The following is a 10,781-nucleotide window of genomic DNA, read 5'->3' as shown; positions in this document are numbered from 1 at the left end:
AATTTGTTGCTTTATTACCGCGGGAAGAAAAAATCATTACCGTCACAGCCCTAGTCTCGACCGTTGCTGGAGTATTCTGCACAGCGTGATGCAGTTTTCTGTTTTCCGTGTCGCATGGTGCCGGTGATAAGGAGGACATATTCACCAAGCGTGTCTTCACAAATAGGAAACGTGCCCTTGACCGAAACAATGGCTTCCAAAAACATGTGTCCAGTGTCTGTCATGTGTGGGCTATGTCTGCTTGGCAAGAATATCAGCACAGACATGACTACTGGTGAAAGTGTCGCATATCTGCTAGGGCAAAGTCAGGCCGAAAAAACCAAATATTACGTTAAAAGCATTGGCGAGTTTCTTGCAATAAACAAAGTTGCTTTCCATGGGCATAGCAGTCAGGGAGAGGGAGAAAGTTTCTTTTTGTGTTATATATCTTTGCCTTAGGAGCCTATAGACTACACCAGTTGAGAGTTGTTTTATTTCAGATTTCTCTTTTTTCAGTGTTCCAAAAGAAAACACAAGGCTATCTTACATCTGATATTCTTGTCTTACTAGGCTTGAAAATGACAGCCTGTAATTCTGCATTAGGTTTGCTAATACTGCACTCTGATCCTTCATTTCTGTAAATTGTGTGTCTATCAAACTACATTAATAACTGCAATTACAGTATAAATGGAAATAATCAGCAATTGTAATAATTTTTGTCATGTGGGAATAGCGTGACCGTAGGTGCATTTACTATTGTATATGTGGGCTTACGGCTTTTATCGGAGTATTTCTGAATGAAAAGTAACCTGCGTTGTACAGGCAGAAAGAGGTTTTTGAGTTGTGGCTCTTCTCATATTGGATATAGTTGCCCACCCCAGGATGACATGCTAGGACCACCACCGCTGTAACTGTAGGAAGCTGTATATCAAACAAAATTGGTAGGACCTTTTACATTTACATTTATTCATTTAGCAGACGCTTTTATCCAAAGCGACGTACAAAAGTGCATGTAGTGGGCAAACAGGCACAAGGTCAAGATGTGTACAGGTCATACAATGCAGAAGCTGAAGCTGAGCGAGAGGTCAGTGTAGCATGGGGTTGCCACCTGTCCCGGTTTTTCCGGGATTGTCCTTTTTTTTGAGCGACTGTCCCGGAAAATTAATAATCTTTCCCGGGACACGAATTGTCCCGATTTTTTGCGAAAATGTGCTTCTAATTTAGAATTTCATAGTCTCAAATAAAACATTTCCTTCTACTGTTATTCTGTTTTCTTCCTGGTTATGTTTATACATCCAATCCTGTGCCCGTAAACGGGTAAAAACGGGTAAAACACAGCGACGATTGGCCATGTGTATACTTTTATTTGATTGGTAGCGGAAATACGAAAGCTTACCTTATTGCCTAGCAACTGGCCGGGCTGTAGGTCTGCCGCGCGCATCCACATCCACGACCCCACCGTGAGTTCAGTTGCTAGCTAGAGGTAACGTTATTATTATTATTATTATTATTATTATTATTTTAACTTTCTATTTATTTTGTCAAAAAAAAGGTTCACCAGAGGACGGGATAGCAATAGCGGAGCTTAGCAGTGTATACCAGGGAGTGCTTCACGGCCACAGCTACTTATCTACGGATTGTGGCAATAAAGTAAGTGCGAAAAAGAGATGAGAAATGTCAGTGTTAAGTTGCCCAAATTCATTAAGTTAAATAGTTGTTTATAATCTATTATAATACATCTAATCATGTTTTCATTTTTAAAGGGAGTATACCTTGGGACATATGATTAGATTTTATAATTAATAGTAATAGTCTAATTATATAATAGATTATAATTAGAAAGTATATATTTACACGTTAAAGTAAAAAATCTATTTAATGTAGAAAGGGGCAGCAGCAGACAAAGGAGTCCAGAGTGAGTGCAACTGCGTCAGGACAAATATAGGTAAGAGGGGCAATAGGGAGCCCTACAACTGTTAACATAGTATGCTTATATTTATATTCTATATTCTTTACTATTGTAACTTAACATGTACAAATAAATGGAGGGAGACAAACCAAGCAGGAAAATGCAGACAGACGAATATAAAGCTCAGTGAGAATTATCGCTTCCTAACAAGTAAATCTGTAAAAGCAGATTCTGACCCTGCAGCATTTCATATTTCATATTCAGTGGCTGAGGGCAGCATTAAGGATGGATAAGCTGAAAATGGATCTTATATTGGTAACTGATTGGCCCTCTCCAGTCTGGCTGATAAAGGGACTATAACCATGGTATAAAAAAAAAACTGTCATGTCAAAGAAATTATTGTAATGGCTTTGCACCAATTCATAACTTTTTTTGGTATGATCATTCTTGCATTATATTTGCTTAGCAGATACTATGATACAGCTTGCAGCTTTTACATGTTTTATCATTTATATAGATTGGTATTTACAATTGTGTTATTTTTATTTAACCCTATTTCTAAGTATCTAACCCAAGTGTTTAGTCTAACCTTTGGGTTACAAGCCCTCTTTCTTCCTAATACTCCACACTGCTGCCCACTGCTTCTTAGGCCTGGTGCACACTAGAGGATTTTCAAATCTTAACCGATTTTAAAAAAACGTGGGAGACCACAGACAAAACGACAGATTTGACCAGTTTTTAATATTTAAATAGTAAGAACGCACACACCAGACGCAGGACCACACCACACACTAAACGATTTCAGAGTGGAGATTCCAGCGACTTGGGATCTAACAAAAACTCGCGATCAAACGTGACTTCAGAGCATAATCAACACGGAGGCAGACCGTTGTCCTCAGCTTGTTGCACTTGTGTGTGCTATGTTTTACGCCGAAAAAATAGGAGAAACAAACCGTGGATGAAGTCATGGCTATAATTTTGCAGCGCGAGCTCGAGTTGAGTTGGAAATAAAGTTTTATTGTTAGTCTCAAACGGGGCTTGTTTATGCTACTGCTACAAGCTATTTGTTATTTGTACACAGGTGGAGGGGGGTGAAACGTGTGATCATTAGAAATGTAGTCATTTTTATACATTCTCTGACCTTCCACTGCCCTGGAGATGCCGTTCCATATTAATATTATTGTGCTCTGGGCTTGTACAAAGTTTAACTGTCAATTGCTCACTCACTCAGCTCACTGTCATTGACGAGTTTCTGCTCAAGATTCCATCGCTGGGCCTTTCACACTATTTCAAGTCGTAAATATCAAACATCGGGGAGACTCTGATTAAGTCGGTAACACTACGTCTGCAAACTCCTCATACTACAGGATCATTTGGGCAGACAATCGGTTCCAACCAGCCCCGACTCGGGAATGCCCCCCTTTAGCTTCACTGAAGGTCTGCTAACACTAGGGATCTATGGTCTGGATACGCCTGAAATCAAAACCTGAGCTCAAACTGACCTGCACATCTTAATACCTAAACTTTAACCGAAGATCTGTTATCCTCCCCCCGACCTGCTGGGGAGATGAGGCTTGCATGAAAATGCTACTGTGATGCCCACTAAATGTATGGTCACAATTTTGTGATATACAGAATTAATTTACTTTTTATTTTCTTGAATATTGTTGTGTTTGATTTTTAGTCTACCAATACTTTCAAATGAATGTTGCTCTAGTTTTCACCTCAGGGGGGAGCTGTCTGGGGGAGGGGGAGGTGTTGCGTCTTGCTTCAGATGCTGACGAGAACAGAAGTACGCAGCAAAGCACATTTCCTACTCGTTGTTTTTCTCTTTTCCCCGGTTCTTAACGGGTTGGTGAATAAACATTCATGTGTAATGGTTTACCAATATATCGAACATGTTAACCCTTGATTTTGGCATAAATACGTCGAATGAAAAAAAGTTTAAAATCGCGCTATTAAAATGAATGGGGCTAGAGCACTGTTAGCAAGTTGTAATGGAAGTCAGTGAGACAAGATGACCGCGCGCACTTTTCGCTATTTTATTTTGTGTAGTTTAGTGATTTAAACTTGGTCATATGAACGTATTTTACAAAGTGATGGCTTCTGGTCATATCTAAAAGGGTGCACAGGTAACCACCATGGTAGCAGTCATTGAGAGCATGTTTTTGGTGTGATGTTAGTTTGTGAATGTTCGCTAGCTTTATGCGAACTTGTTCGCCGTTTACCATGATGTTAATTTTGGTTTTCTGATCGTGTATGTCAATCGTTAGTTAGTATTCTGTTTTAACGTATGAATGGTTTTAAGAAGCTAAAATACTACTTCTACAGTAGTCAGTTTTATTTTGTTTTAGTGATTTAAATGAATCTAACAAATACATGAGAGCTCATGTGTAAGCATTAATGACACTGATTGTATTGTGTTTAGGCTGTAGTTTATTACCTTAAGAAATGTGTAAGCTATATTTAAAGCTAAGGTAACTAAATATTTGGATAGATGAGAATGCTTGGAATGTATAGACTATTGGTTTATTACTTTTCAGATTATGGAGTATATGTGAAACCTGTTGCATGGAAAAGCCAATGTAATTATTTTTCTACAATTGAGAGTTTGTAAAGATACCAAAGACAAACAAGCAGAAAAAAAGGATTTATTATTTAAATAAAGGATGCTGATGAGCAGAACTGAAGTACACAGCAAAGCACTCTTCCTCCTCGTTATTTCTCTTTTTTCCCCTGGTCCTAACAGGCTATCCACAATTATTACGTGTTCATGGGATCCCAACCCCCTGGGACCTGTAACACTACTTATGCTTTGCTAAAAAATTAGTTGTCTGCTATGTAAGCCCATGCACTTGAATTCTTACATTCTTACAGCAGCTTGAATACATCAAACTTATCTTACTAAAACCTGACCTTTTTGGGGAAACACAGCACACTCAGGAGAAGTCATTTTGCACAATCAAGCACTGACTGTTTTTTTCCATCAACATAATTTGCCATATATATATCAATATACCTTGGTCACCGTTTACCTTGTACCTTTCATCTCTTACCCTGTACATTTTGGCCACAAAAACCTTTGTGCTGCTGACAGATGATTCAGAAACCACAGATGAGGTCAAGCCAAGGACTATAATTACAGTTCCAAGAAACTGCTGGAAGACTTTTGTGTGAAACACAATGATCTTAAACCCTACAGAAAAAAACACAATTTTATGTTACCATTGCACTCTCTCCCACTTGTGTTTTGCTAAAAGACCTCTCAGCCAAATGTATCCCACTATCCCAAGTACAATTGGACAATTTAATCAAAGTGGTTAGTATTCCCGAATACTTGTGTACAGGTATACTGACATAGGACCAGAATCAGATATTGGGCAATTTACAGTGGTAATGTTAGGATGACATGTATGTGTGAATTGTAAATAATGTAAGTTAAATGCAACTGCCTGCATCTCAACCCAGAATGTGTTTAAATATGACATGTGTAAGGAAATTCACATTTAATTCAGACAGTAAATCTTTAAATCGGGTCTCAAGTGATTATAATTCAATTTCCCTGATTTAATTATCACCTTTGAATGATGGTGAAAAGAAGCTATTATATCGTGTCAGTTGTTCATCTACAGTCTGAAGTTGAGGGCCACAGAAGTGAAGGGATATTGTTGTTCCCTGCTTTTCTGCCTCATTCCACTGAAATCCAAAAAGGTTTGTTGAAAATGAACAGAGAGGGAAAGCAAAGGGTGGGGGTGTGTGAAGAGTTAACTTTGTGTGAATATGAGAACTAAAACCAGAAACGGAAAAGACTCCTTTGTAGCCCACACATTACACTACTTTCCTTTGCATATGCTCTGGAGATACTTACATAGCTTACAAAGCTCAAAGTTCAGATATTAAGCTCAGTCAAATTATCATTGTATTTTTTATTTAAAATTGTCCTCTGTGCCATTGCATTGTAGACCACAGTGGTAGTAAACCACAGAGTCACATTCAGATGATTAATATGCACCATTTCTTTTGACTTAAGACTTAAAACTTACTGCCTGACAGTTTGATGAGACAAGCACAACACAAGTTCAGTATATTAGTATTTAGCAATGTACAAGCATATTACTGTACTGTTACTCAGTGAAAAGTGAGAATATTTATTATTTCTCTATGATATAACTTTTTGTAATGCTCTTTTACTTAAATTTTCCCCTTGGCTTGACCCTTTGTGAAAGGAGGTCCAAATGTGCCACTCTCTACTGGCCTGTCTACTTAGCTAGCAAGCCAGCTAGCTAGCCACCTCTTCATTTAACTGGTTAGCCACACAGTGCACCAAAAAGAAGTGGGTACTCATTGGTGTGCCACTGACAACCTCTGAGCAGCTCACAGGGTGCCTGAGAGCAGTGAGGCAAGGCATCTTTTTACCATTATCCCTGGAGGAATGAAGCCAAAGCCAACTGTGTGTCGCTGTCAGCGGAAAACAGGGCAGTTTCAACCCCAGGCCATGGCCTTCACTGAAGGTGAGTGCCTTGCAGCTGATCTACCTGGAAGAGCTTTATTAGCATTATTATTAATCTTTTCATTATGAGCTTAGTTAGCTAGCTACAGCTCATGCTCAACCAAAATGGCTGTCATCTATCTCTGCCAAGGGCATGAAGTTGAAATTGGCTACAATGAACATATGTGGCAATTGACTGAAAATGAGGAGAGATTAATGATGAGCAACTAACATTTTTGTTGAGATAACGTAGCAGGAAAATTTAAGATAATGAGAGCTAAAGAAAAAAATAGCTAAATGGAGGGCAAGGAAGAGGTGAAAATGGTCCTTGCCCTCCATTTATCTATATTTTTGAACTAAACTATAGCCCAAAAGGTTGTTTTTTGGAAAAGAGAATGTCCTAGCAAACTAGGTATTGGATACCTTGTGTTAAATCATTGTTCTGACAGCACTTTGTCTCCTATACAAGCTAAGCAGCCTAAACAAGATTACAGCCTGAGTAATATTGCAATCTTCTATTGAACCATGATGAAAGCAGATAGATATACATGCTTTGTACCAAGGGCTGTTTTTCACACTAAGTTCTATAGTGCACAAAAAGAGAGAGAGCCCAGAATGGGTGGTTGGCACATCTCTCTGACATTGGGCGGTATGGACCAGAAATCATATCTCGGTATTTTTAGGCTGAATGGCTATACATGATATATATCTCGGTATTTTCTAGCCACATGTGAGATGTCTTTTATTAAAACAGACTGTGTTCAAAATAAAATGCAAAGACAGGGTTTCCTTCCCTGTTTGAAAATATACATGAAAAATTATATAAAATAAATGGCCTATATGAAATAAAAATAGGCCTATCTCTGAGAATGCTCCTTCAGTTGTTTTCAATAACAATAACAGACTGATTAAAGTAGAGTACAATTACAGGTTTTCCTCTCCTGCTTAACAAAACACACAGCTGTTCAAATAACAATAGAAATGTAAACAGAACAAAAACAACAACAAGCCTACCCTGTTTGAATGCATATCGGTTGTCAGTGCGAAATGAGTCACTTTTGCCAATCGGTCAGTAAGGTTCTTTCTGACCACAGTGTACATTTCTGGCAGTGCTTCTCTTGTAAAGTAGCTTTGTTTCCGGGCAGAAGACTTTTTGGGCTGCGAAGTCTTCGCAGCCGGGGTTGCAGCAGCAGCATGAAGTTTAACACACTCTTTGTACTGCAGTTTAATGGCGCTGTTGTAAATGATGGAAGAGATTTGAAGTTCTTCCACTTTTGGATGCAACCTGTTTATGGCATTCTCTATAGATGACATGGTTTTGCTGCTCATCTGATCTTTTAAATCCGAACCCTCTCCACATAATTGAAGCATTGTTTTTCTTTTTACAAACCAGGTCTTCTTTGGCAGTGTGGACCGGCGCTGTGTCTCCTTCTATGTTGCAGGAGAACTTGTGAGCGAGTTGGACTGGGTTTGCGTGCAGACACAGAGGGAGAGTGGGGGCGGGGTTGCACGGAAAGTGTGAGAGAGGATAGATGCAAACACTAGCACAGTTTTACGGAAGAAACGGGTTATGTAATGCGTCAAACTATATCGATATAAACGATATTATCTCATCCTATATCTCATTTGAAAATACACTACTCACAAAAAGTTAGGGATATTTGTCTCTCGGGTGAAATTTATGGAAAATGTACAAAGTTCACGTTACAGTGATATTATATCATGAAAGTAGGGCATTTAAGTAGAAGCATGCAATGGTGATTTCTTCATCTCAAACTATTTATTGAAACAAAAGCCCACAACAGTGGTGGGTATACCACAACAAAAATGTCAATGTCTCAATAACTTGTCATGTGCCCTTGAGAATCAATTACAGCTTGACAACGACCTCTCATGCTGTTCACAATTCGACTTATTGTCTGCTGAGTCATGGCATCCCACTCTTCTTGAAGGGCGGCCCTCAGGTCATTGAGGTTCTGGGGTACAGAGTTACGAGCCTCTACACGGCAACTCAGCTGATCCCATAGGTTTTCTATGGGATTCAGGTCTGGAGAAAGTGCAGGCCACTCCATTTGAGGTATCCCAGTCTCCAGCAGCCGTTCCCTAATGATGCGACCTCGATGAGCTGGAGCATTGTCGTCCATGAAGATGAAATTAGGCCTGTGTTGTTCATGCAGGGGCACAATGACTGGATTAATGATGTTATTCAGGTAGTATGGGCTTGTCACTGTACCATTCACAAAGTGTAGGGCAGTTCTGTATTGACTAGACACACCTGCCCACACTGTAACACCACCACCACCAAAGGCTCATCTGGTGACAACAGTGGCTGATGCATGTCGCTCTCCTTGACGTCTCCAACATCGTTGGCGGCCATCATTTCTGCTCAACGTGAATCGACTTTCATCAGAGAACAGCACTGAGGCCCACTGGTCCCTCGTCCAGCGTAAATGCTCCCTGGCCCATGCAAGACGATGACGCCTGTGCCTGGTGGTGTGATCAGGTACCCTTGCAGGTCATCTAGCACGCAGACCACGCTGATGTAAACGGTTTCGAATGGTCTGATGTGACACTTGGGTGCCTCTCACCTCCCTTAAATGTGCCTGGAGTTGAGTGGCATTCATCATCCGGTTCCGCAGGGCACTGTTCACAATGAAGCGGTCATCAGTGTGGGATGTGGCCAAAGGACGTCCACTTCTATGCCTTTCTGTGACTCTTCCAGTCTCTCTGTATCTCTGTTGCAACCTGCTGATGACACTCTGTGACACTCTAAGCTTAGTGGCCACTTCCCTCTGAGAACATCCTGTTTGAAGCCTCGGATTGGCAGGGTACTGTTGATCAATTGTTAGGTGTCGTCTTGGTCTCATGATGTCAAAATGTGAACAGCATGATGTAAAGGACTGTTTAAATACCAATTCTAATTGAACCAGGAAATTTATTGGTCGATTCATGGATCAAACACCTGTTGTGAATTTTGCCGTTCAGCTCCTTGTTAGAGAACAGCAAGTTGTGCAAAAAGTACTGAAACACTGAACAGTTGGACATGTGCATTCAAAAGTTTAGAGAAGGTTAAGTTCACCTGTAAAGGTTATAGTGCATTTTAGGTTCATCCTGAAATTTCACCCGAAAGCCAAATATCCCTAACTTTTTGTGAGTAGTGTATATCGATATACCTTAAAAAGTCGATATACTGCCCAGCCCTACTAAGAACATTCAGCATGGACAAATAAGAACAAAAGTTCAGTCTGTGCCACGCAGGCACCATTTCAAGTCATAAAGAAGTTAGCCTCATAGGCTACCATAAGATATAGTGATTGATAGGTGTAGTATACTGCTAAAACACTGTAGTCGTGTCCATCCCTTCAGGTCCATTTGCAAAGTTTGTTCCACTTTCTGTAGATATACCATTCGGCTTTTTTCTAGCAGTTCTTACCTTGTGAGTGTGTCCCTCAGTTCCTCAGTCCCTGAGTGATTGTCTCACCTATGTGGTTCTGCGGGAAGTGAGCTGTTTGCAAGCATGTATTTTGCAGCTTCCACTCGATGTGAGTGTAGTGCAGGGACAAACTCAGGTAGGCATCCATGGCTGGCCTGACTACAAATCAATGGTTGTTGAAAAATACTTGATTTATTTGTTTGTATCACTTCTCACTTGTTTGCACCATTATCTTTTTCCCACTTTGTTTGACTGTGGCTACAGGAACCATATCATTTGCTGTGTGATAGGTTAGCCTGCCTGTTATTTCACTCCACCTGGCAAGAGTTTGTTGCATAGGGAGTTCCACCTAGCAGGTCTCAGTGATTGACTATTGCCTGATGTACCATCAGAGCTAGTAGGAGTATGTTTATTGGCATTAGTGTCTTGTTTTTGGCCACATAGTCCACATAGCCTATGCAATTATGTGGTTGTGTTTTAAATGGAAAAATACATTGCTAGTATTTCCTTTTGTTAGGCCTGCGCATATCATGGCTAACCAATTTGCTGATATCTCATAAGGTCAGTGGCTAACTGTGGTTGAAAGCACGTACTTCTTGACCTTGATATTTGTACATTGGTTCAAGATGCAAGGCAAAACAGATAAGAATGCTTGTGGTAATTCATGTATGCAAGTAAAGTGATGCAAAGAACACAGGCAGTGGTCTACTGAGCAGCAGAAAAAAGTCATATGGTCAGATGAGTCATCCTTTGCTCTGTTTTCAGAAAGTGGTGTGGTGCAAGTGTGGTGTCTGCCAGACGAAACCTACAAGCCAGAATGCTTGTTTCTCACAATGAAGGGTTCTTGCTGCTCTGTTATGGTATAGGGTGCATTTTCCTGTCATGTTTTGGATCTACTCAACCCCTTAGAGGGCAAGGTGCACACCATTAAATACAATGAAGCATTTCTGCTTTGGAGTGGTCTCCAGGAT

The sequence above is a fragment of the Megalops cyprinoides genome, chromosome 22 (assembly GCF_013368585.1).
Source record: "Megalops cyprinoides isolate fMegCyp1 chromosome 22, fMegCyp1.pri, whole genome shotgun sequence".
NCBI classification, from domain to species: domain Eukaryota; kingdom Metazoa; phylum Chordata; class Actinopteri; order Elopiformes; family Megalopidae; genus Megalops; species Megalops cyprinoides.
The sequence above is the reverse complement of the archived record's forward strand: the minus strand, read 5'-3'. Positions refer to the sequence as shown.